The 26070-nt window shown below is 32.2% G+C and overlaps 1 protein-coding gene and 1 non-coding gene across 3 annotated transcripts in view; one reads left to right on the top strand and one right to left on the bottom strand.

The window, feature by feature from the left end:
- LOC118184859 (uncharacterized) overlaps window positions 1–23829 on the bottom strand; it is a 755975-nt gene extending 732146 nt beyond the window's left edge. For both annotated transcript variants that reach the window (XM_085813829.1, XM_085813830.1), the window contains exon 1: window positions 23340–23829. The gene's annotated coding sequence lies outside the window, so the exon portion shown is untranslated. The remainder of the gene's footprint in view (window positions 1–23339) is intronic.
- A 510-nt stretch (window positions 23830–24339) lies between these two features.
- TRNAR-ACG (transfer RNA arginine (anticodon ACG)) lies at window positions 24340–24412 on the top strand. The gene has a single exon. It is a non-coding gene; the product is annotated as a tRNA-Arg (tRNA).
- The last annotated feature ends 1658 nt before the right edge of the window (window positions 24413–26070 follow it).

Raw genomic sequence — 26070 nt, 5'->3', positions numbered from 1 at the left:
TCTAAGTGCTAGAGAATATACAGACAGACAGATTCTTCATTATTTAATAATGCATATAAAATTATTGATTTTATCAGGTTGCTACAAATTTCTTCACAGTATGTAAGGATACCTGATCATAACCAGGACTTTTAAGCTGAGTTCTCGCGGTAAGTATGTTTATGTACAAAATAATTTCACGAAATATCACCAAGTTCAGCTGATATCTTAATCTCGCGTTAAGTAGTTTGATAAATCTGCCAATTTCACTATTTTATAAATGCAATACAAAGTATTCAAAACCCGATTAAAAAAGCCTTAAGCTCGATGCTCATTTCCTTACTTCTATCAACGAAAAACAGTCTTATAAATAATTAGAAGAGGATTTGAGGGGCCCTTTTAAATCTGAAGACATAAGCCTAATCTTTCAAGGTCTAGGCCAGGGATTTTCCAAAACACTTTATAGTTCTGGAAATTTTCATACAAAAGTACTCGTACAGCTCTTCTCAGTAAGACAGAGTGCAATTAGAAGTTACAGCTTCAAACCACTAAGAATGAAGAACTGTTTAACACAAGGCAATACAAAAGGATTCAAACGCGTAAGCTCACACAGTGATGGCTTAATACTCTGAGCTACTCAACTCTGACCTAAACGGAAAACTTACGCTCTCGTCGGTCTTATATAGTTTTCAACCGTCCGCCTAGAAATTTCCAGTATCTTCGATTTCTCGAAATTGCTGGAATGCATACACAGTTCCAGCTACATAAGGCTGGATACTGTGCAATTACGTAAGGGCCGGGACAGTTACAGTTACACAGGGATTGGACCAAAATGTGGCGAAATGGTCGCCAAATGTGGCGATAACAAGTAATCGCCGAAACCATCGTCAGCTTGGCTAGATGTTATATGGACTGACTCCTGTAACCCTCGTTTTCCGGCAAAGCTTCGCACTCTGAGGCATTTTATAAAAGGGATACTACAATTTACATGAAATTCAGTAAAATTATTTACATATATACAAAATTCGTATCATTATGAATATTTTTTGTAATAAATGGGACCGTCATATGACGACTGTTGCTTTTCCCGATCAAACGCTTTTTAGAAACGTTAATTTACACGCAAAGTTTCACGATTTTCTTAGAGAATTTCCTTTTTATTTTCTGGTGCTAGAATTACTGCCCTAGTAATAATAACTAATACGAACAATGAAGAAGGGTGTGAAAAATCATCCATGTAGATTAATGGAAAGCTTGATTTATTGTCTTTATTAAAGAAGGTCATCGATATTCTAACCTCACCGACAGCCCCATTTACACCCCGGTTAATTGAGAACATAGCTGATAAGGAAGACTGAAATAAATAAATATTTAGAGCAGAATCTATCTGCCAAATTCTTTCACGTATTCGACCCAAGCGCTAAGTTTCGTTTCTGTAAACCCAAAACTATGATAAGCGCTGCATAATGATAGTAATGATAGCACAGAAAAAAAAAAAAAAAAAAGTGTAGCTCCTAAGGTTTGCATAAGCAATAATTATTTTTTACTTTATTATTTTTTCTTTTATCTCTTATTAAGTGTACATAAATCGCGAGAAAAATATTATAATTACTTAAGATAAAATGAACGAGAGGCAAATTTCAGACATCCATCAAACAATAAATTCAGTATTTTGAAGTATATGTTAACTTGAATACTTGCAGTATCTATTGAAAAATGTATGTAATATAATATTCGGTATGCATTAAACATTTAGTATGAGTTAATAACAGGTTACATTTTTAACACTGTTTATAAATGGCTTTACTTACATCACAAAAAGTAATGCGTGAGTGCTTATTTCAAAGTTAGTTGAAACAGTTATAGAGCAGTTATTAGCTCCACTAAAGAATATAGTATGCTGAAATCTATAACTAGATTCTTTATTTAAAAAAAAAAGTGTTGCTATTCAGTTGGCCATGTGTTAATCAGTTTTAGCACCACGTTTCCATAAAATAGTGATGCATTTATCAAGGATGAAACTTTATGCAATATGCTAAATATTTTTAATAGCAACATTCAGAATCTCGAAATATCGCAGCTACCAGACCAAAACAATTTCAAATTTGAATATTCCAATAAATATACTTAAATTCTATAGGGTTGTCCCTAAGTCTTGTGACATCTCAAACTCCGTCATACACATTCTGTGCACAGATATGCTCATTTAACATCTATATATCCTGTTCTCTCATCAAACCCAGCTTTTGTTCCTGACCACCCGCGAACAGTTGCGGTTGCATCTTTTAGACTATGGACGGGACATGACTGTCTACAGAATCATTTATTTCGCATTGGACTAGCTGATTCGCCGTTGTGTGTTTTATGTAATAGTGTACGGCCAATGACGGCGAAACATTTGGACGAGTGTGAAGCACTGACAATTTTTTCTTGTAGATTTCAGCGCTATTGGCAAGCAAGAAGTTTAATGGCCTAACGGCCAATGTAACTGGCATTTGACAAATAAAGCATCTATATATCCCTTCAGATAATTGACACTGACAGCGTATGTTTAAATATTCAGCATATCAGAGTCCTGGTGCCAAACCCTCTAAGAATTTTTCAACTCGTCATTTTCAAGCTATCTTTGTTGCTATACATGCTGTTCAAAAATGTCCCAGAATGAGCATGTGACATGATGAGAGACTGAAACAATCGAAATCAAAAGGCAATTCGATCGGTGTTAACAGTTGTGGCTATCCACCTACCAAGAAACACGTATTTATGAATCCCCTGATTCCGATAGCATTATAGGCAGGTGTTCCATCTTGTTGGAACCAACAGGCAGCAAGAAGATTCAGTCTTTGGAACTCTGAAACAAACCATATGAGTGCACAGAATGGCAGAATGTTGATAGACTGCACCGTTAGCAAGATAAGGGCATGTTAGGCGCATAAACAAGCTAATATCTGTCATCTCCCGAAGTGAAAAATAGACAAGAAATACACATCTGTACAAAGAACACAAGGAAACGACAAGATTTCATTTCTCGATGATTTACATCATAAATTCATTATTACTATAAATAAGTACATACCGAAATTCCTTATTGTTATTATAATTTTGCTGCCACACTTGCGTATAAAAGTCTAGAATAAATGCTTACAAATATTGCATTGATTATATTCTCCAGATAAACAATATCATGAATCTTTTATTGTACATCATTATTCTCACATGATTCCTAAAAGTGGGAAACTAATGAAGTCAGGGTCGAAGCTTTTCATGATAGCCTATGAAGATATTTCGCAATGACCAATTTACCAAGCTGCAGAACGAATGTTTCAATCTCCCTTTTCCCAGGATGCGTTCATACGTGAAGCAGACCAGAATTGAAGACCAGTGGGAAAAATATTTTTCCCTATGGCGTCGGAAAGCCTCAGACTTATTTATGCCATGTTCGAGGTTTGCCACAAATTAAGGATACTCCTTTTCTCCTATGGTACAGCAACACTTACATCTACAAAACTCATAAGCGTTTCCAACGATGACTTTTATGGAAGAGATCCTTGCCTGTTACAAATTAAGGATATTCCTTTTCTCCTAATGTAAGGTGACACGTACCTCTAAAGAACTTATAAACGTTTTAGCTTTGAATTTTTTCAAAAATATCCTTGCCTATCAAGGCTTGACAGGCAATTATACAAGAAAATGCTGAAAAGCCAGGTGTTCTGGAAAAAGGCATTTCACTCTGGGAAAACACATGAGGGCTACAAGAGAAGGGACGCCTACTTGGAAGATTTTGAAGTGAATCTAGCTATTATTCACATTCGTTACACATGGGGAAAACATTAAACCAACAATACAGCTAGTCCGTCCTCCGATTCGAACCGGAGTACGGACTAGCTCCGGTCCATTTTCGATAAATATTCTGCGGTCTTAATCAATCACCCATTAATAGAGCTTAAAAAGAAAACGAGAGCTATCTAGAAAAGCTTCAAATTTCTTAGATGAAATTATCTTCCTTACGGAAGACATAAGCGTTAATGCAAAATATATAATTAGGCAAAAAGGCAACCTTGCGTTTGATAGATTATAGCATATGAAACTTAAAATGTTAGGAGTTTTGCATGAAATCTAAGCTAATATTTTATCATTATTTTTGTTTTTTAATTTTATAATCTTCGCTTTATTTTGAGACACTTTCTGGTTCGATGTACGGTTCTAATAGATAAATATGAGACGATTCATAATTCCTGTCCGGGTTTCAAAATTCATCTTGAAATAAATGTAATAAATAAATCAAAATGCAGCTTAACAATGCCTAAAGCGTGATATCCCATTTCGGGTTTCCCGAATTTTTGCAGGTGTTCTCGATGGAAATTATCCAAAATTGTACCATTTTCAGTCTTTCTATTTTAAACCATTTTTTCTCCATTTCATACTGTCTGCATGCACGAACTGAAAACAGCTGACGGATCACGATTTTTTTAACAACATGTTTAAAAAATATTAACAAAATGAAAAAAATTAAACAAATTTTTAATTTCGCTTACTAAGTATTTTTAAAACATATATAAACAATAATATGGTAAAGGAAAAAAATTCAAACTCATATTTATTTTCGATTTGAAATCTAAAGTTTGGCACATGCAAGACATTTTTGTTGGTTGCATTGTAATTCAAATATATTGAACAGTTAACTATTAAAATTTCAGACTGACATTTATTTAAAATAGTTCTAACATACTTATTAATCATCAACTAACTTATTTTAATTTAAACTAAGTAAATAAAATATGAAAATTTTCGAAGAAGCCCTTAGTGAGGGCCATGGCCTCCAGTGCCCTGATATCTACTTTCATGACCGTGGGTCTCGGGTTGCATGAGCATAGACCCTATACAAGTGGTCAGCTTGTGGCTGGACCTCGGTGTTTAATCTCCAGATGAACTAGTTTTTATCGACTCACTCAAGGAATGAAAGGCTGAGTCAACCTTGCTCAGCCCGAAGATCGAACCCCGGACTTGTGGTGCTGCTGCGCGATGCGCTAGCCACTCCGCCAATTTAATATGATCATTACACTATATATTTTCAAAATGTCTGAGGAAATTATGAACCACCACATATTTAAGGTCACTTTTCGAACACCTTGCATAATGAAATCTTTCATGTAAGAAAAATCATATTCTCATCGTAATCGTATGAAATATGAAATCTTTGAACGGAGATTTTTGTAGAAAACTCACTTCTTTATTTATCAACAGTAGAAATAATTAAACATTTCGCAAAAGTATTAACTGAAAAGCACACACGAAATGCTTTTTTTACTTGTGACATTTCTTTTTAGACAGTTTTACAGTTCTCAAAGTTAACCTTCCTTCAATGGTGTTCGTTTAATTATTCAATAGATCTGCTATTACTCTTTCACAAATTTCGCGGAAGAATCTACAAAACGCTACCTTTCGCTTGAAATCTTCCGCTTGAATTTTAATGACTCGATTTCTGATGAGATAATTTAAAGTAGCCATCCATCATTTGAATGCAAACGCACAGTTTACAGACTTAACTACTTTCATTTATCTTTACAGTACGTTTGGGGGGGGGGCAGAAACAGTCGCGTAGGTTCTCGTTCATTTCAGACAACTGAAGAAGCATTTGAATCCTTTAGGTATGCGGTCTGAGACTTTAATGGCACTAAATGGGCTAAGTAGACAAGTCAATTACGCTTCTAGGAGGAAAAAGGGAAACGCTGATGGATGGGAGTTTCATGAATTTGGATCAGTAGTAAAGCAATTATCAAAAATATCTCACTCTGCCTGAAACTGATAGCAATACATTAAATAGTCATTTTATTCATTGCCATACAAATACTTTCACAAGTAGTACCAATTTTTAAAATTTTATAAAATGTCCGAAAACAATGTTTTTATTCTTTGAACATTAATAACCAGAAACACCAATAACAACAAGTACTTTTTTTGTGTGTGTATGTGTGTGTCACATAAATTAAAGCTATAGATGTTCAGAATGGCCACCAGTTGCAACTATATATGATTTGCCATGCAGTAGGACAAATCGACAAACAACAGAAAGAGAAGCACAGATTGTCTTCGACTCGAGTCATCTAGTGTCCGTGGCATTTCTGTGCAATTTTATGAAAGATTTCCTCAGTTTCCACAGTTCTTTCGTTGTTATTCTCTCCCTGGTACTGAGGGATATGAAAAGAGGATGGTACAGCATACCATCCTCTTTTCATATCCTGCAGTTTTTCCGATTCAAAGCTGTTGCATAAAATGAAGGTTTTGTGATAGCGGGGTATCTAATTCTGTTCTTTAACAATTCTGTATTTGACATTACAGTGTCAGTTTTGCAATAACCCTGTAAAATCCAATTATGTTGATCGAAAAACAAATGTGGTAACATCTACTGTTTCTTGGATATTAATGTCTGCCATCCTGTAAAACCAAAAACAAAAGAAAGCCTACACGCGCTTACCATACTCAACGTAGACATTGCAACTTCAGATACAAAATGTTCAATCAAAAATTCCTTTGTAAAATTTCTTACCATATACTTGTTTTATACGAATACATTTTACTTTGCTTAACCTGAAAATGAAACGAGAAATTTGTCCTGCAAAACTTTTTTTAAGCGAGAGGGAAAATAAACGAAATTACTAATTTTAAACCTATTATTAATTTTTTAAGTGTTTTAAGCATGTCCTTTCACAAGCAATACAACATATGGTAACTGCACTGAACCAGACGTTCACTGGTGAAAACACATAGCCTTTTTATTTCATGGACTCTTCAAATCATGGCACAAGTTTGGGAAGTGTGACCATAATCTTCTCTATATCCACATGAAATTCCTGCCTCCCATAAATACGATGTCACAAAGACAGCCAAACCTCTTGAGAGCCATAGTGAAGCAAGAATATCCAGAATTTATATTTTTGGAAATACCCCTGATATTTCATCATATTAGCTCTTGGTATATTCTAGATACTTCGCCCGATTCCATCTTGAAAGCTAGTTGTTTTATTGGTTACTCCTAATACACTATCTAGAATTATACTATAAAAAGTAAATTTACTTCATTTTCAAATCTTTATTTAATACTATATTAAAAATGTTGCTATCTGCTGTCGTAATTTGTGTCGTTAAGTACTGATGGAAACTTTGATTCTCTACATCTACCACGTTTGTCAAAGCAAACAACAAAGAAAGATAAATGACCAATGAATTTCTTCAACCTCAGCTATCTTATTTTTTTTTTCTTTCAAAAATGAACATGCAGCAAAAGCAAGAGCTCAAATCTATTGTTCGCTGTCTCCTCTTCTTCTAACGGTTGAAATTTTATCTAATGAGTGCGAGTTGTGGATTTCCTTCGTTTAGTGCACATTTACGAATTTGAGCAATTAACAACATCGTAGAATACTGTATAGATATTAGAAATATTTGCAGAAGAAATCTTGAAAACCTCAACCACAAACTATACGCGACCTTCTAATTGCAAGTTGAATATTCTGACTACTAAACCACAAGGACGCACGGAAGAAATGCGTTTACTCCTTAAATCTTCCTCGTCATTGTACATATGCACTGAAAGGGGAGGAGCATTGGCAAAAGGCGAGATCCATTCCGTCAATCAATGCAACCACATTTTAATGTTAACGTAGCTGTCTGGAAAATTCAGTCATGCCTTAGCCAAGAAGTTACTAACAATAACTTCCAGTTACTAGCTGAATGTCCCAGCGCCTCGAGATCGCTTTATACGAGTGCACCTTTATGTAAGTCAACCGTTATTTCAAAAGACTTTATATGGGTGTCCCCACCCACATGAAGATCAGGTCCTAATTTGGAAAAAGCAATATTCATGAGAGTGCAGGCGTTTTTGCTGGGGCATCTTTATACCCGATTTTCATTTGCAAACGTAAATCGTGTATTGCGAAGGAGCATCGGAATAATTAACATCCTAAAAAGATGCTACGTTTCCAACCACAGATATATTCCCTGCTCATTACAAATAAAAATCAGAAAAACGCCGTTACCATTCGATGATCTATACGATCTTTTATTAATCTCCTATATTGTTTTCACTTAATGACAAATCATAACCGTTCCGAAACAAAATCTGATGTTTACACCACATGACATCCTTGTACGGAATATTAAATTATATGCATTATTTCCTGTATTTCATTTAATTACTTATTTCCTTGAATTTCGTTAGAGATACATTGCTCATTCAATTAATTCAGTTAATGCAGTTCTCACGTCGCGACAAGGCAAAAATACCCAAAACCTCAAAATAGCTTTATTAAAATTGAAAAATATAAAACACCAAATACAGTTAAAACAATTAATAAACAACTTTTACAATTAAAATCAGAGTTTCTACGCAAATACTAGCAATCGGCCGGCGGGTAAAAGGCAGATTTTTCAGTGAAAAGAAAATGAAAGTTTACTTTTGGTCGCACTCGGCAAAAAGACACTAAAGGTGCAGAAACTGAATTTACTATTCTGCTAAATTTCAAATATAAACAAATATGGCTGCTAAGTTAGGTTTTAGCCGCAATTAGACAATTTTTAATCATTAATAATTCTACAACTATTGCATGCAGATTAATTAAAGACATAAAAACATTCACCGGAACATAAGATCAACATAATTCAATCATTTTTAAAACATAAAATGCACAATTTACCAACATATAAGAATAAAAAACTGAGAGCCAAGTTACAGAGTGGATATATACATACTTTTGGTGCGGCCGATTGCTACCAAAGAGGGAGGTGCCCAACTGCATGTTATAGTAGTCCTATATGCAAAATTTCAACGTTCTGAGGCTACTAGTTTTTGAGTTATGCGATATACATACATACATACGTACGTACAAATCTCACAAAAAAAAATTTCTTCTGAATGCATTTGAAATCCTTCTTGCAACCCGTTCTGGAAAAAATAATCTTTTATTCTGTCCTTAGGTAGAGATGTCACGCAAAAACATCGTTAAATTGCATTCGATACTGGTCAAAATGGATGTTTTCGTTGGCATATAATACCCCAAAACTTTCGCGATTGCAATACATCCGTTACTTCGTACAAGGAAGTAGAAAAGGATTTCATATAGCAAGGCTAATTAATAATTTAATTCGACACTTAAATTAACAGCTTTCTATACGAATCTATCAATACACTTGATCATTGAAAATGAATGATCATAGCAACTCTAATAAGTTAACAATTTTTCATAATATCCTCTTCATAAAATGGGCAATAACACTGTAAAAAAAAAAAAAAAAAAAAAAAAAAAAAAAGACTTTCCTAATATGTCCTTTTGGGAGGAGAGAGGGAGTATATGTATGTATATAATAATCTGTACATCCAGTTAGCAACGGCAAGGGGTTCTATTCTCAGCTAAACTACGATTGATTATTTTCTACTCAAAGAGAAAAAAATTACCGTCTGGAAACTTTATAATATTATCTAAAAGTTCAAAGATTATCAATAAAAATTTTTAAATATATAAACAGTTAAAAAAAATATGAAAACATTTACGAATATTTCACTTTTCTTCTTAAATGAACAGAACACTTATCGCTGCTATCTCATGAAATTAAATCTTTACTGGTGTATAAAATTTAGAGTTATAGCGAATTTCAATTTTAAAACTTACTTTTGTTTCTGCATTTCATTCGCGAATGCAAAACAGTGTAAACATAAAAATATCAAAATGTAAAATATAGATGTTAAAATAAAAATGTTAAAATAAAATGTTAAAATAAAAATCTGATGTCTACACCACATGACTTCCTTGTACGGAATATTAAATTATACGCATTTTTTCTTGCATTTCGTTTAAACTTATTGGATTGAATTAAATCTACTTCGCCGACAGCTCATAAACCACACTATAATAAATGCATTCTTTAAAATTCACTCTATTTGTTTACCATAGCGACACTCTGGCGCTAGGTTCACTTAACAGTATTATACTTCGTTCATATTATAACTCAGAATACACAAAATTTATATTATTTAAAGAATTATCTAATTGTTGCCACATGTTCTATTCAAATACTATAATAAAGCTAGAACGATGTATAAAAGAAATTAAGCAAACAAAACAAAAAAGAAACGGCTTTTCACAGACGATTGAGTATTTTTCATTCAATTAATTCAGTTCTCACTTCGGGACAAAGCAAAAATACATAAAAACTCAAAAATGGAAGATTTCGAGTTCGATTCACGGCGAACGCACAAGTAATAATAAATAAATAAAATATTAGTAAAACAATTTTCTACATTTTTTTTTAAGTTTTGCAGCCTAAAGCAGATGGGAGGTCAAAAAACGCATTTTATGCGGTAAAACTGCTTTTGAGTTTGCCATCTTGGCATTTTTAATGACGAAGTTTGTCATCTTTCTGCCCTTAATGGCGAATTCTCGATATTCGTTTTTTCATTTTAGCTTCAAGTACAATTCTCGTTGTAACACTGTTATTGCATAAAACTTGAGAAACTAAATATTTAAACTATTCCTTTGTTCTTTGAATGACTTTTAGTTTTATTTATTTCATAATTTTCTTATAATTTATTGCTTGTGTTTTAAAAATGACTAAACATTTCATCATTGATAATGTGCAACTGAGACCTTTAAAACACAAAAAATAAAGTACAATTAAAAAAAGGTTTTATGCAGTAAGCTTTTATTTAAACTGAATATGATAATTAATGCACTAAAAGAAGAAATTTAATTTATCGTATAATTTAATGGAAATAGCATATTAAATAATTCAATACACGTAATTCATCTACAGTTTTATATCGGGAATAATAAAAGCGAGGGGCGCCCACGATGAATTAAAAAAGACAAATAGCTTACACATTTGACAATGTAATTAAATTTTCAAAAAATTTAAAAAGATAATGGTTTACATATTTGACGATAGAATTAAATTAATAGATTTAGGCATTCCACGCTTTTATTATTCGCGATATAAAATTGTATATGAATTCTGTCAATAGAATTTATATTTAATCTAATATTCCCAATATTTAATCTACAATACAATAAATTATTTTTCTCCTTTTTAGTGCATTAATATTATATGCATTTTAAATAACAGCGTATCGTAAACTTTTTTAACTGTATTTTATTTCCTGTAAACTTTTTAATCTTTAACCCTTTCCGGCACGCTAACTTTTAAAGTTGGAGTTTTGATATTAAAAAAAAAAAAAAAAAAAAAAAAAAAAAAGGGTGCGCAGTCTAATTGGGCCTAGAGGAGTAAAATTTTGTGAAGATAGCACTTACCGTTTTAATTCTGTGGGTGTGCCCAAAGTGGGCACACTGATTGAATAGAGCTTCGAAAAGAGTGCTGAAACGATCATTGTTGTCAATGAACTGACCGATGAGATGCGGAGAAACAAAGAATACGGACTTTCAGTTGTCCTAGATTATCGGTAAGCCCGGTCTGGGCACACCTAGGGTTCGCCGTTTGATTTTAAGCAACATTTAAAGGTAAAAATTTAAAACTAATATAGAATAAGGAGATTAGCATACAGCCAAAAATATAACACAGAAATTTCTTTTCAAACAATTCCTTTTATACCCTAAAAAAATCTGGAAGATTTCTTTAAAAAATGAGGGTCTTAAAAAACTAAACATGGCTAAAATATATGAACTGGATTGTGTTGAGCTGCCATATACTATAAATAAAGAAGATTCAGAGTAACCTATAAATCCTTTTTCATTCAATTTTTCTGTGCGTACAGAAGGAAATTGTTAGGTGTGTCCAGACCGGACACACTGTGCCGCAAAGGGTTAAGCAAACAGGCATGCACAGCTTTCTTAATTCACATGAATTTTTTGAAGAAGTGACACTTTTGACACTTATTGGAAAATTAGCCGGTAGAATAACTGTATAACTACGAAACCTTACTCATAAGCTTCCAAATGTAGTCTAAGGCAGACGCAAAGTGAAACAAATGCAAACTGAAACGGCGTCAATCAAGCCATATTATAAGATTCATTCATGAAACCGCAGACGAATGGTTCTTCAAACGGTATATATGTCATTATTACCATTTTTAAATTTTTGCAGCCTCGTTGTACTTCGTATACTTCAATCAATAATTCCATTGATGACCGAAATTAATTATCTTCTCATATGAATTTGAGCTGCAGATCTTTACTAAAACCTAAAATAAAATCTTTTCCGCATAAGCGGGATTTGTAATCTGAAAATAAACGGTTTGAGTTCCCCATTTTACAGTGAACAGAAATGACGTCATAAGAACACTGAACAGCTGCTAAAAGGATCTCAGGTGTTTTATTTTATTGCTGGTCTAAAAAACACGAAACATATTGGCACAGTTACGGGAATAAATTCTTATTGAATCAAAAAGGACAAATTAATGCAGAGCTTTACATTATCGTATAGTGCATTTGAATATTTTTTAACTTTCTTTGTAGTCAGAGGTAAGGCTTTTTCTGAAAGCACTTTTTTAATGATAAGATAATGATAATTCTAAACTAATTTTCTAACTTAATTTTATTATAAGTTTTTTAATAATTTCAATTCTGTCACAAATGGAGTATTTTGCATTCTGAACCTAAACGGAGTAACATTGAAAGGAATATATAGAAATGTACGTTTCGAAGAGCTCTAGTTTCTTATAGCGATGAACACCACTTGAAGCGAACGGGAAATGACGACATACGACTACAGAACGTTATTTAGCAATCGCTCGATAGCGCGGGGAAGCTGGAGCGTTGCAATATAGGAACGCCATTTGAGCTGCCTTCCATATCCTGGGACCTGTGCCATGATCTGCTAATGGCATAAAATACATCCTTGTTGTAATTGATGACAAAATGTTCCAGGTTTGAAGTGCTTCTTCTCTTACATTCCGATGATGGAATGAATTTTATCTGGACTGCAATTAAAGAACTCAAAATGTAGAGTACTCGGCATAGACAAAACACGAACGACGCCTTATCCGCAGTCAAAAGGCATGGTAGAGAGGTTTAATCGATCCATCCTTAACTACCTCTCACTGACGGTTTCCAGAAAAAACAAGACCGGGACCAGAAGTTACTATAGTTGTTTAACTGGCCTATCGCAGTGCTGTCCAAGAGACAACCAGCTATTCTCCATCCCAGACGGTCAAGACCTTCGTTTGCCCTATGATCTCTTGTTTGGTCGGCCCCGTTTTGGATGCGCCTTCGCCTCAAGGTCTCTAGGCAGAGTTTGAAGTGAAGTGAAGCACAACTTTGCACGAGAGTGAGTTAGTTTGGTGACGGAAAAGATAAAGACCTGATAGGACACGAGAGCTACAAGCGACAACGTGTGGCTATGGATTCCGATTCGACGAAAAGGACTTTCTCCTACACTATAGTCATCTTGGAACGGTCCACACAATCCTATACGCGCTGAACGACGTCGCGTAGTTCGGATCCGCAAGTTATGAAATTCTAAGCCTAATGTCGTTCATTATGACAGGCTAGCCCTTTACTATGGCTATAGCACGTATTCCCTAAACCGTATGGTAATGTAAATCATGTACTAAGACCATGGTCCTATGTGTAAATTAATTTATAAATTTATGCATTTATTTATTGATTTAATACTTGATTTCTTTTATGATTTTAATGAAGCTATTGTTTTAGTATCACACTGATTTTTCTTAGTTATAAGCATGGCATCATACCCAGGCACTGTACTGCCTAGGCACGAAATTCACGATGGTTTTCGCGACTAATTTTTGTCGTCAGATTTGCCAAACTTGGCGACCATTTGGGGACATTTTTGTCCGGTTCCTATACAACTATAATTGGTGCTAATATTGAGTAACTGTAATTTATCCCTGTATGTAATTGTAACAGTATCAGGCTCTTTCATGTAACTTTAATCCTACATGCCTTCCAGTAATTTCGAGAAATGGGAAGTAGTACCGAAAATTCGTCGACGGCCTTGGGAAAACTGGGGAGAGCATCAGTTCTCGGTTTTTAGTCCAGAGTCGACTTCGGAGTAATGTGAGATCTGCGTGCGAACTCCGCTCTTTAGCTACACTTTGCATTGCGTTGTGTTTAACGCCCTTAGTACTTTGAAGGGGTAACTTGAAGGGGTACTGATTGTGTTCTATCATACTGAGAGGAGCTGTATGAGTATTTTGTCGAAAGTACCAGAAATGTGAAGTGTTTCTTTTGGGAAAACAAATTTTATCAAGCTATTATCAGTTCTGCTCTCATTGAATCCATTACGAACCCGTACACAACAATATTTTTATGAAATGACACCACCTAGACACAATCTTCCTATTTTTTCCTTTTTTATAATTTATATTTTAAGTGGTTAGCCGCATAAGCGGCTTTCTTTCAACATAAAATCATGAGGAAAAGGCAATGTCTTTCTCCGGAAAACATTCTCACGAGACCTTCACCAAACATTACAGAGATAGTGTATTATCATTTGACTTCATGTAACGTAGCTCTCTTAACTTCCTATTAGCATAAAAAAGATAACACTTCCTTCACAGATAAGAATAAAAAATATAAGGTTGGAAACAGGAAACCGATTCATTGAACGGAAATATGCGAAAAAGCGCGAAGCATTTTACTCGTGTTTCTGGTAAAAGTGACATCGTTTTAAAAAAGGTATAATTACAAGACTAAAAGTTTTCTTTTTTGTATAGATTAAATTGTTCTGATAATATGTTTCTTTTGCTTCCATATTCAATTCCGCCTGCTTGAGAACTTTGCAGAGCAAAATGTACAGACCTGCAGAATATGGAGAAAGTTTGCGGAATTTTAAAAGCAATAATGTTTTGCGCTGGATAATACTTAGAAGAGACTTTCTGAAACTTTGGTAATCTTCATGTTACATTACTCTACCATATCGCCCATGCAGTGCGTGAAAATATACTTTTTTTTAACCTTCGAAGTGCCTCCCCCTATACACACATATCGGTTCCCCGATATTCCATTCTTCAAAGCATGAGCTCTTTAATTTACCTTTCAAATTTAATACATCGTAAAGTAGTTAACACCCTGACTGATCTGAAAGTAATCACGGCACTTCTTAGCAATTCAAATCTTTATTTTATTTTTAACCAACCGCTTGCTCGGCGAGCAGTCTAAAATTGTTTTTATGAGAAAAAATATATAATGACTGTGTCATTTCACAGGTCTAGCTAGTAACTGATAACAACAGAGATGAAGAACAGCGTTTATTGGTTTTAAATCATTTAGTTTGTTATCAATAAGACATACTAAAGTTGAAAGAAAAATTAAATAGCTTAGGCTTTGCCGAATGGTAATTCAGTGACGCATGGAAGGTAAAAATATTTTATTTGGAGCATTGGCAAGACACTTTTTTTTAAACTGCGGAGTTTATTAATTAAATGTGAAAGATCTTACATTTTATGGAGTTGCAGAGCATTTTTAGCAAGCAGTTGAGTTTTGTGGCTAAATTTAAAGCATAATTATTTTACATTTTGACGAATGCCAACACAGTTAATTAAATCGCTCAGTTTGTTAACAAAAAATATCTTTATATTTGCATAAGCATTGAAATAAAATAAATTTCGAAATTTCAGAACTCTAGTTTCGTAGTGTATGTGTTAGGATGAAGGACAATGTGAATTCAAAATTTGGTGGCTCTGGGGGACGCCGTCTTTCCACAATGCGAGGATCATATATACAGATTTTTCGTTTTTAAAAATATAGATAATGGATCTAATTCATGTAAATTAAAATGCATTTGATTTTCAATTCCGTATTACCTTCGAAAATAGGTATTGAAAAGAAGAAAAGTTTTTTTTTATTTATATAGGTAATATTAATATAATAAGTTACCTACTAATTTTTTAGGCGAAGATTTTTTTAGCTATATTATCACTTCTAAGATGTTAAAATATTCGCTTTTTAGTTTTAACTGCACCTTAATGTTATGACTTGAAAATGTGAATACAAATTACAGCTTAAATTCGGAGTAATTTATTAATATCTAACAGATAATTTTATGGTATTTTATTATATGATCATAGAGGCGTTTCTAACAGCCTGTATTTCAGATTGTGTACAGAATCGTCAAGACTTCACACTCAGAAATTAACTACCAAATACACATACATACTGCAAATAAGTAATTCCAAATTAAAATTTCATTTTACTAGATATGTAATAAGTCCTGTTTAATTAGGATCCCATTAATTTCGACTCTACTGTTGTTGGAGCAGATAATACAAGCTATTCGATCCCGCAATACATACAATACAATCCGGCAGTATAAGATATACCCGGCAGACAGGCAGTTCCACCCGGGCTAGAATCAAGGCGAAGAGGATGCCTGCATGCTTGTTTTCTGGATTTTTCTCTCTGTATAATGTGAATGTAAGCCTGTTTTCTTTAGAAAGCTATTCACGAAGGCAACCCTCCCTTGCACATATACCCTTTGTGTGCCTTGCCATGGTCAATTAAATATAAACTTTTAATTTTAATTTGGTTTAATTCAAACAAACCCATACTCACTATGCACCGATTATGGCTATGAAACTAAATTTTAATTAGTAACATCGATCACGAATCAATAGCATAACTGGAAAGCAAAGTCCTAGCTTTTCGTAATTGGCACGTGCTGTGGCAGTGATTAAAATCAACACCTTTTATGGTTATTTCATAAACTTTAATATTTACGGTAAGTAAATCAGCTTTTGAATACACATGAAAACGTAAAACATTTTTATCAGAAATTCTAGCTAACTGGGAAACTTGAAAAATACGAAAGTTAAACGAACTAGAAAATAATATCGGATATTCGAAAAAGAATCGCTTACGAAACTCTTACGTTCAAATAGTACATAAAGTCTCTATTATTAATAGGTATGGAATATTCCAGATCTCGAATCCATGGATCTATTAAACACATTCGATGTCTCCAAATTTAGCCCATTTTCTGTCATTCGAATTTTAAACTAAAATCGCTTAAGTATTTTAATTGAAAACTTTGATAAGACCTGGCGATACCCAACAGAAGCGTTCACTAAGCGTTTGCTGAAATTTCAGTGGATGTGAGTTACCAAAATTAACTCGTAGCGGCACTAACACCCACATTTCTGAGTTTCTGGCTCTTTCGGCAAGAGTTTAGTATTCCATGTTTAGTGATTATTTGTCTTATTTCTTGAACTGGCCCATCATAACCTTTCAGATTATGCGCCAATAAATCCACAACCACCATCACTTATTTCTTGAAACAATCTTCTTCCCTCTACACTTGTTTAGATTTTAAAAACTTTCTGAAAAAAAAAAAAAAAAAAAAGGTTAAAAAAATGAACTTGTACTGAAACATATTTTTAAAATTTTGCTGAAAAAATGAATCTGAATGAAAATATGAAATTGAGAGTTTTAATTATGCACTTCATCGTGTACTTTTCAACTAAGGGATAGTTCTCAGATGAGGGTGGCGAGATGAAATTGCTTCCCAATAAAATCCCAGATATGCTCTAAGAGTTTCGAGAAAATAAGCTTAAATGAAGTGCAGCAAAAAATTTGTCTAATTCAATAGGCCGTAGAAGGAAACTATTCTAACCAATGTCCATATCGGATCCTTTGATCTGTTTCAAAGAACTGAAACTTTCTATAAGCTACAAATTACATTATTCATGAAAAATAAACACTCACTTTGTAAAAGAAGATGAACAAACTAGACTACGAAATTTTCAACGTGTTTTGAAATTTCTTTGTCTTAGATTTTGTGCCACCAATGGCTGAGCGTTAATGAGCGCTAAATAGGGTAGTTTGATCCGGGTTCGATCCGAAGCGAACGGGATGGCTACATAACTGTTTTTCGTCACTTTCTTCATCCATAACAGGAATACAAGCCAACTTCCCTTAAAAAGTTTTCCACGAAGGAATCTCTTCCTTAGACAGATAGCCTTCGTGTGGTTTGCCTTAATCAAATAACCTCACCTAACCCATGCCATGTATTTTAGGTTATTTCGTATAATTCGTTAACTGGGAGAAGCAGTGAATTCATCAGAAGAGAACGGAAAGAAAATCTGAAAGGATTCAGATCTTAACGTCGAACCAGATCTAGCTGGGCTCGCAATTTATATGTCTACTCTTGAACTTACTGCTGCTGATTCAGTTTTCTCGTCTTTTTACCTTTATTACTAAACATCACTTTCTTTGCACTTACGCCACATAAAATTCAACAACAAAATCATAAAATTTTGAACATAACATATCTTTAGAATTCCCGATGCAGTGTTAAATGCATTATATTTTTTTTTAGCTATTATTCTAAAACATCACGTCTGCGTCGAATCACTTTTGTTGCTCATTTCACTTAACAAAGTAACTAATTCAAATAACTAAAAATATATAATGCTTTCATTAAATCCAGCTAGTGCTAGTGTCATTTCATGGACCAACTGGTAATAAATTAAATAGACAAAGAACTGTTAATTACTCTATTAATGATCTCTAATTAAAATGCGTATTCTAGTCTAAAAACACTTTGCGGGAAATAACGAAGTTCAGAAAAAAATTTTAATGTACCCCCAATATATACCAGCGGCCGAGCGATAAAATCATTGAACGTTGATAGTTCCGGCCTGAGTTCCATTCCAGGCGAATGGGCGTGCTGCATGCGCGTTTTCGTTTTTTCCCCCATTTGTAAAGTGTATACAAATCAATTTTCCTTAGAAAATCCTCCACGAAGGCACCCCTCAGGCAAATAACCCTAGTGGGCTTTGCTTTAGTCAACAAAACAAAGCAAACCAAACCAAACCAAACCTTTGCATCTGGGAATTGCCATATTTTCGAAAGAAATTCTGAGACAGCTTGGGAATTCATTTTATTCGCTCGGAATTATTTTCCCCCATTTCACAGTTTATGGTTTCTGAAATTATAAACTTTCCTCCCCCCCCTACACACACACACAACTGTGCTAAATCTTTTTGATGTAAGAATAACCCAATTATTTAAAACGAAATACCCCCAAAAAGTACTAAAAAAGAATCGCAGATTACAACATTTTACATTTAGTGTTTTTAGAGTATGGAATTTTGAATTCATTGACATGACAGCTTTTGAAACAAATATTTTGCTTTTGACAGTTTTCACCCAAAATTCATTGGCAAGTATGTAGAACAGTATTATAAATTCTGAAAATTATTCTTACAGAACTGATTAATAACTGATTAATGATTAATTAACTTTTCTTCAAAAAAATAAATAAAGATTTGGGATAATGGCACGATGATCACTTTGATTAATTAACTTTCAGTTAGTCTTTTATAATTACAATACACTCAAATATTTTGACCTACAACTTTTATTAGAAAGCGTTAGATGCAATCGGATTCACTGAGTCATTTGCAATCAAGAAAGAATTTAAATTACCTGATCAACCTAATATCGGAGCTAATAACTTCGTAACTAAATAGGTGTGAATATATTACAAGGAATTATTTTAATTAAACATCTTACAGATTAGAAAAAGCACAGTAGTTATTAAAGACATATAATAAATTTATTTAAAAAGTCAGTTCCTCGTTGATTAGCTTTGGGAGATGTTATTTTTTATTGCTTCATTAAAAACAGACACTCTTTTTCTGAAAGAGGAAAAAACTCTTTATCTAAGAATCCACTATTAATGTTATGCAATTAGAATAAAATTCAAGGTGCGGTCGCAGTTAATTAAGAACTAAATGTGGGGGAAAAAAGATTTATAGGATATCAAATTTATCAAACACGAATGTATAAATATTTATATATATTCCTCTATAAATGATAACATTTATGTGCCGTAATTTTTGAACATGCATAGTCCTCCACAAGAACATGTGCACCTCGAAGGCCGAATTTTGAATTTCGGAATTTTTGTAATTTATTTATTTTTTATTCATGTTATTTATTTTTATTTATTTTTTTATTCATGCTTTGTACGATTTTAATGTATTTTTCATTTACATACTTGGAAATTTAAAAACGGCAACGAAATAAAATATTTTTATTACTAGCATGCCACACTGCTGCATTCAGTAAAATATAAAATGTTTATCTTTCACTTCAGCACAAATTCGTTATTTAAAAGCAATGTGTTGCCACTGCCTAAAATAAAATACTTATATGTTCCACGCGCTAACCTGTTGCCATTCGTCAAAGCGCAAGATATTTAGCATTCAATCTCTCTGTTACCGGTTAAAAAAAACCAAGCGATTTAAAAGCAATAAACAAAGCTATTAACAACATTTTTTTAAAAATTTTCATGAGATGAGTAATTAAAGATATTAAATATTTTTTATGAAATTACACTATTTGGATTAATTAAAATCGCTATAGTTTTTTTTAATAACTATTTTACGCCGCTGTTCGTGCATGGAGTTAGTATTAAAAATAATGAAATTCCCCTGTATAAAAAATCCAAATGATTTTGTTCATGGTACGCGAAATCTGGTATTATAAATATATTTTCTTAACTGCAATAGTGCCGTAGTAGTAGATGCTCACAACATGTATCAGTTAGGTACACCGTATTACGCCGAATTTAAGCCGTAGTAGACTTGTAAAATTGAAATATTGGGGAAAATAATAAGAAAATAGTATTGAATTGAAGCCTCACTCTCATTTAGCGTCTTTAAAATTTGAATAAAAATGCTAGTTTAATTCGAGGCTGTAAGATATTTAAATTAATTTAATTTTAAACTTTCAGACACCTCATTAAAAATAAAATAAAGATTCAAATTATGAATTTATTGCTTTCAAAACTCTTACTTTATTAGGCGACACAATTAAGATTTTAAACATAAATTAAATATATTTCATCGAGTCAAATGGCTACACTGTGGAAACTAGGCCCACCAGCGGTAAAGTAGCTGAATACTGGTAGTTCAGCCCGGGGCACAATCCTGGTGAACGGGCTGCCTTTATAGGCTTTTTCGAGGTTTTCCCCATGTAAAACTTGTATACGAGCCAGTTTCCCTTAGAAATTCCTCTACGACGGCATCCCTCCCCTTAGGCAGCTAGTCCTCCGAGTGCTTTTAATTAAATAAATCAAACCAAACACTCTGAAAATCTGGTTATTTATCTGACTCCTGAGCGGATAAATTTAAGATCTTAATGTTTCGCGCAGGGGTGAAACTTGGCAAAGTCGCGTGGATGATGGAAACACAGTGACCAAAAATAAAATGGATAAACTCCGTAAAAGACATTTCTAATGTCAAAATTTCGGGTTATATCACAAAAAATTCTTGCCCGAGAGAAAAAGTTTCATTATACATTTTAATTAAATAACAATGCTTGCCGTCAGGTTCCCGTATATTCATTCGTTGAAAGGTACAAAGTTTTATAATTTTATATTTTTAAAAATTAAACTAAACGTATGAGTTTGATGCTTCTAAATTTCTTATTTTATTAAGTTTGGCATAGATTTAATTTAAAAGATAAATTAAAGATCACATGCCTAATGACAGTACTTCCAAGACATGGCCATTTTCCATTCTCTATTTTATTATTTTTTAAATTCTCAAATTATTTAGAAAAAAGTATATTTAGTGTATTATTTAGAAAAAAGTTAATGGGATTTTTGAAAGTTGTTTAGTTTCTCAATAATTTAAAGAAACATTTTTAGTATAGTATTTATAAACACTATAGCACTTGCAAAATATAAATAATATATAACTTGATAAATAGTGTTTGCATCATTAAGGTACATAGTAAAAAAAATTTTTAAACTATTATTATATACCTAAGCTGCGAAATAACCTTTTTTTTACGTAAGCGCATATCAATTTCTAGAACTAAACTGCAGAACGAAACATCTGAAACACAAATTAACCACTCTAAAAGAGTTGATGAATATCTATTTTTATTGAATCTCAAACATTAATAAAAATATTATAAAATTCATATATATATATATATCTTTTTCTTTCTCTCTCTTCTTTTTTTAGCCCAAACGGACGTTGGACCCAAAGGGCTACTGGTCTCAAAACGGCATTTTGCGTCGTAAACTCAACGATTTCAAACCGAGCAATGGCAACACGGTGCGAAAAAAAAAACATTTTTATCTCCAACGCGCGAGACTGTGTATCGGAAATTCTAAAGATATGCTGTTTTTAAATACTTTGTGATATTGCTGCTGAATTGAATTGTATGTGGTTTAAGTGCGAAGAACATGATATTTAAAAAATAAAGATAACACACTAAACGTTAAAAAAACACCCTTGGGCGTAATATAAAATATGACATATAATATTTCAGATTTTTTTTTAATATGAGCAGAAGTATCTGGTATCCCTTTTTAGTACAAAATCTAAATTTAAGAACCGTAAAAAAGTACAGGTAATAAAATATTATTTTAGAACATACCGAGAAACAATCAAAAATAAAATCATATTCCAATCTAATACATATATAAATAAAATAAAGATTTCAGGTAGCATATTTACATGCAGATTCAGATATTTGAAATTAAAAATAATAATAATAATTAGAAAATACAGCTTTTATATTAGAAATATGATTCGCAATCACGTATATCTATTTTTTTTTTCATATAAAAAATAAATATTCAAATTTTGCGCATTACTATTTAAATCAAAATTTCTTGCTTATGTAATTTCAACAGTAAAATTATGGAAATGCATTAAAACTGTTGACGGTCTTCAACTGTTACTTTCATCACGAAATACTATATAATTTATAAAAATTAAAATTGAAATTATTTTGATTAGGAACACTATGAATATATAAATTATGTTACAACATAAAATTTAAAAAATAAACTGCAAGAAAATAATTATTAAAAATTTTAATGCCATTTTTAATGACTAATTAGTATGTGATTTTGCAGGACTTTTCAACCTTTTATAATAAATTCCTTTAAACTTTCGTCAAGTAAAGCATTCAGCAATTATGTAGAGCGGACGAAAATGTAAAAACATTTTAATAATTCAACTAAATCTTATAATTAATAGAAACACATAATGAATAAATACTTTTTCATAAGCTATTTTAACACACTATTTCATGAAAATAAATTCAGCCATTATTAAACAAAATAATAAACAAATAAAGAGAGAAATTTAAAATATAATTTCTAATCGCAAGTTTGACCCATGAACAATAAGAACATATAGTAAGAGAAATCAATATAAGAAAATACTTGTACCTGGTGATTTTAAAACAATAATTAAAATATTTATAGTTCTTATTTAAATGTCAATGTTGAATTAACCAAATTCTATAATTAAAGAGAATATTTTATATTATTAAATAAATAATAAAACAAAAATGAAAAAAAAAAGAATGTTATTATAGAACCGCAATTCAAATTTATAATGCTCATGGCATATTCATGTTACTTACCAACAGGACGAAAAATTAAATATTCCAAGTGAAGATACTTCCAATATTTAATACTGATGTAACGATTTTTCCAACACAGAACACACACATTTGTTTTTTTGCACATTTACTATCAAAGTATCAATGCATATTTTCATAGTTTTAGAATTAAACGTTGGCAACATACCACTTTGAGAATAACGAAAAATCCTTTTTTCACTAGTTAACACAACAGTTGGTTGAGCGACGGAATAAACATAAGTGGGCAGAACTGATAAACCGCTTTCCTTTTAGGCTTAAAGCGAAAGAAAATATGAATTTTTATGCTTATTTCAGCTTGACAGCTCTAGAATACGTCGCAAAATATCCATTTACTATCCCTAAAATCACATAATTCAAGCATTTATTCAGAAATATTCATAAATAGTTCAAAAATCATCTCAAACGGTCACATTTTGACAGTGCAGACGACTTCGATACCCATTAGGAAGTCCCGTATGTTTGGTAAAGATCACTGACGTCACTAGTATCCCTGTCACGTGCTAAAGTGGGACAGCTGACTTGAGTTTTAGAAGTTGTTAGCCGGTATTAGGCGGGAATTTCTAAAACTTTTCACGGATGTTTTTAAGCATCCGGTTAATTTGAATAGCATTTTTGGTTTTGATCCAAATTTCGAGTATAACTTTAGAACTTAAATTATACGTTAAAAAAGAAGAACTGCAGGTCCTTCCTTATCTTGCTTTAAAACTGTTTCTAAATAAATAATAATTTAGTTAATTTATAGTAGCACTTTCAGTTGTACGACCGTCATTACGGTAAGACATTAAAAAGAAAGCAAAATGATATGTATTTTATTAAAAGCTTTGGAATACAAGGCAACTATTTTGCCTTCTCTTGGTGTTTGAAATGTCATGTAAATAAAGAACTACACCCATTTAATTAAGGAAAGAGAAGAATAATAAGAATTTACAACATGAAAAATTAATTTAGTATATGTAACTTAATATATAACTATATATGTGGGCCAGTGGCGCAACGGATAACGCGCCTGACTACGGATCAGGAGATTCCAGGTTTGAATCCTGCCTGGCTCGATACGATTTGTTTTTCTCTTTTGAGAGCACTTGCTTCTGTATGTTCAGAGATGTTTTTATTTTTGATATCTTTTCGCGTGAAATATTAAATAGCTCAATTTTGATTTTTTCTCTTTAAAAATTTAATGTTATTTATTAAGTAAAAAGTTATCTAGAACACATTTTAAATCGTTAGTTATGTTGAGGGTAACTAAATATTTAATAATAGCTACATAAATAGGAGGATAATGACCCCTCGATATACACAGATCTCTTTTTAACTTTAATTAAAATCGAAATAAAAACGAGATTTATCAATCATCAAATTTCGAAAAAGGATCATTATTACTTTTTACAACCAGTTATAATTCCAACTATAATTTTTAATACATACTAAAAATTTTCGGAACCTCAAATTTATATTTTTCCCCCTTAATTGCTCACAAAAATAATGCTATTAAAATTAAATTATTTTACCAGTGAAAATTTAAAATTTAACATATACATGATATCTAAATTCGTCCGTTAAATCAATTGACATCTGTAGAGCATTAAATTTAATTACATAAAATCCGATCTATTAAATAAATACATTGTATAAAAGTGTTTTTCGCTTTGTTCAGTAACTCACTCATTGTTTTTCATTTATTAAAATAATTTTTATAATCCCTCACAAATAATGCTAACACAAATAATATTTTTTTATGTATGAGGTGAGATATGAGCGCAGTAAACAGAATTGGTGTTAGTTATTAGTCTCAATTCTCGATAAAATTTTGCTGACGATTAAACACAATTTATAAGGGTGATGCGTGATGGTGGCGCCATCTCTTAATTAAATATATAACTAAGATAAATTCCTACGGTTGGAATTCGGTTTCAACGCTTTGCAAACAGTTATTATCAGCTTTTTATATTAATGCAATGAAAGAACGCCAGATGTAATATATATAAAGAATGTAAATATATAAAGGTCTAAAAAACGTCACACTTGGGACTTTGGCAATGCTGGATTGAAAGACATATGTCGGATTATAAAAATTAATTAAAGTTTTTACGTTTAGCGTCAACACTTGCTGTTGCTCTAAACATACGATCTTTTAATTTATTTTTCAAGCCCTATCGGACATAATGAATTCTCAGACTGTTACTATCTAACATTAAGATCATTAATTAACTTCCAAATTTAATTTATCTATTGTAATTAACAAACAATTGAGTTGATTGTTAAAAATTCATTAAATTTAACTGACTTTTAACAGTATTTAAATTTTTATTTTCTTAATTAAAATCTATTTAATTGGTATGAAATAAAATACATGTAATTTATAATGCATAGACATGATAATGTTTATGAATTTTTGTAATTTTTTTATGGTTAATAAAAGATGTTTTAATCTCATATATTACGTAGTTGATGCAGAACCTCCTATTATGCCATACTGGTATGTTTCTCTTATATCTTGATTTTTATGTGATTAATCTGCATCGGGAAAGGGGGGGAGAATTTCTCCCCTTTTTATGAAAAGGTACTCGGTAAAGTTTCGTATAAAATCTAATCTAATTTAAATTTTATTTTTATGTATTTATTTATGCTTACTGAATTCTGTAAGGTCAAGATATTTTCTACTAACTAATTTCACTAATGAATTAAGTCTCTCTGTTAATAAATCTGTCTG

The sequence above is a fragment of the Stegodyphus dumicola genome, chromosome 3 (assembly GCF_044657685.1).
Source record: "Stegodyphus dumicola isolate Sdum_Otavi_A_Nest chromosome 3, ASM4465768v1".
Lineage (NCBI taxonomy): Eukaryota > Metazoa > Arthropoda > Arachnida > Araneae > Eresidae > Stegodyphus > Stegodyphus dumicola.
The sequence above is the reverse complement of the archived record's forward strand: the minus strand, read 5'-3'. Positions and strand labels throughout refer to the sequence as shown.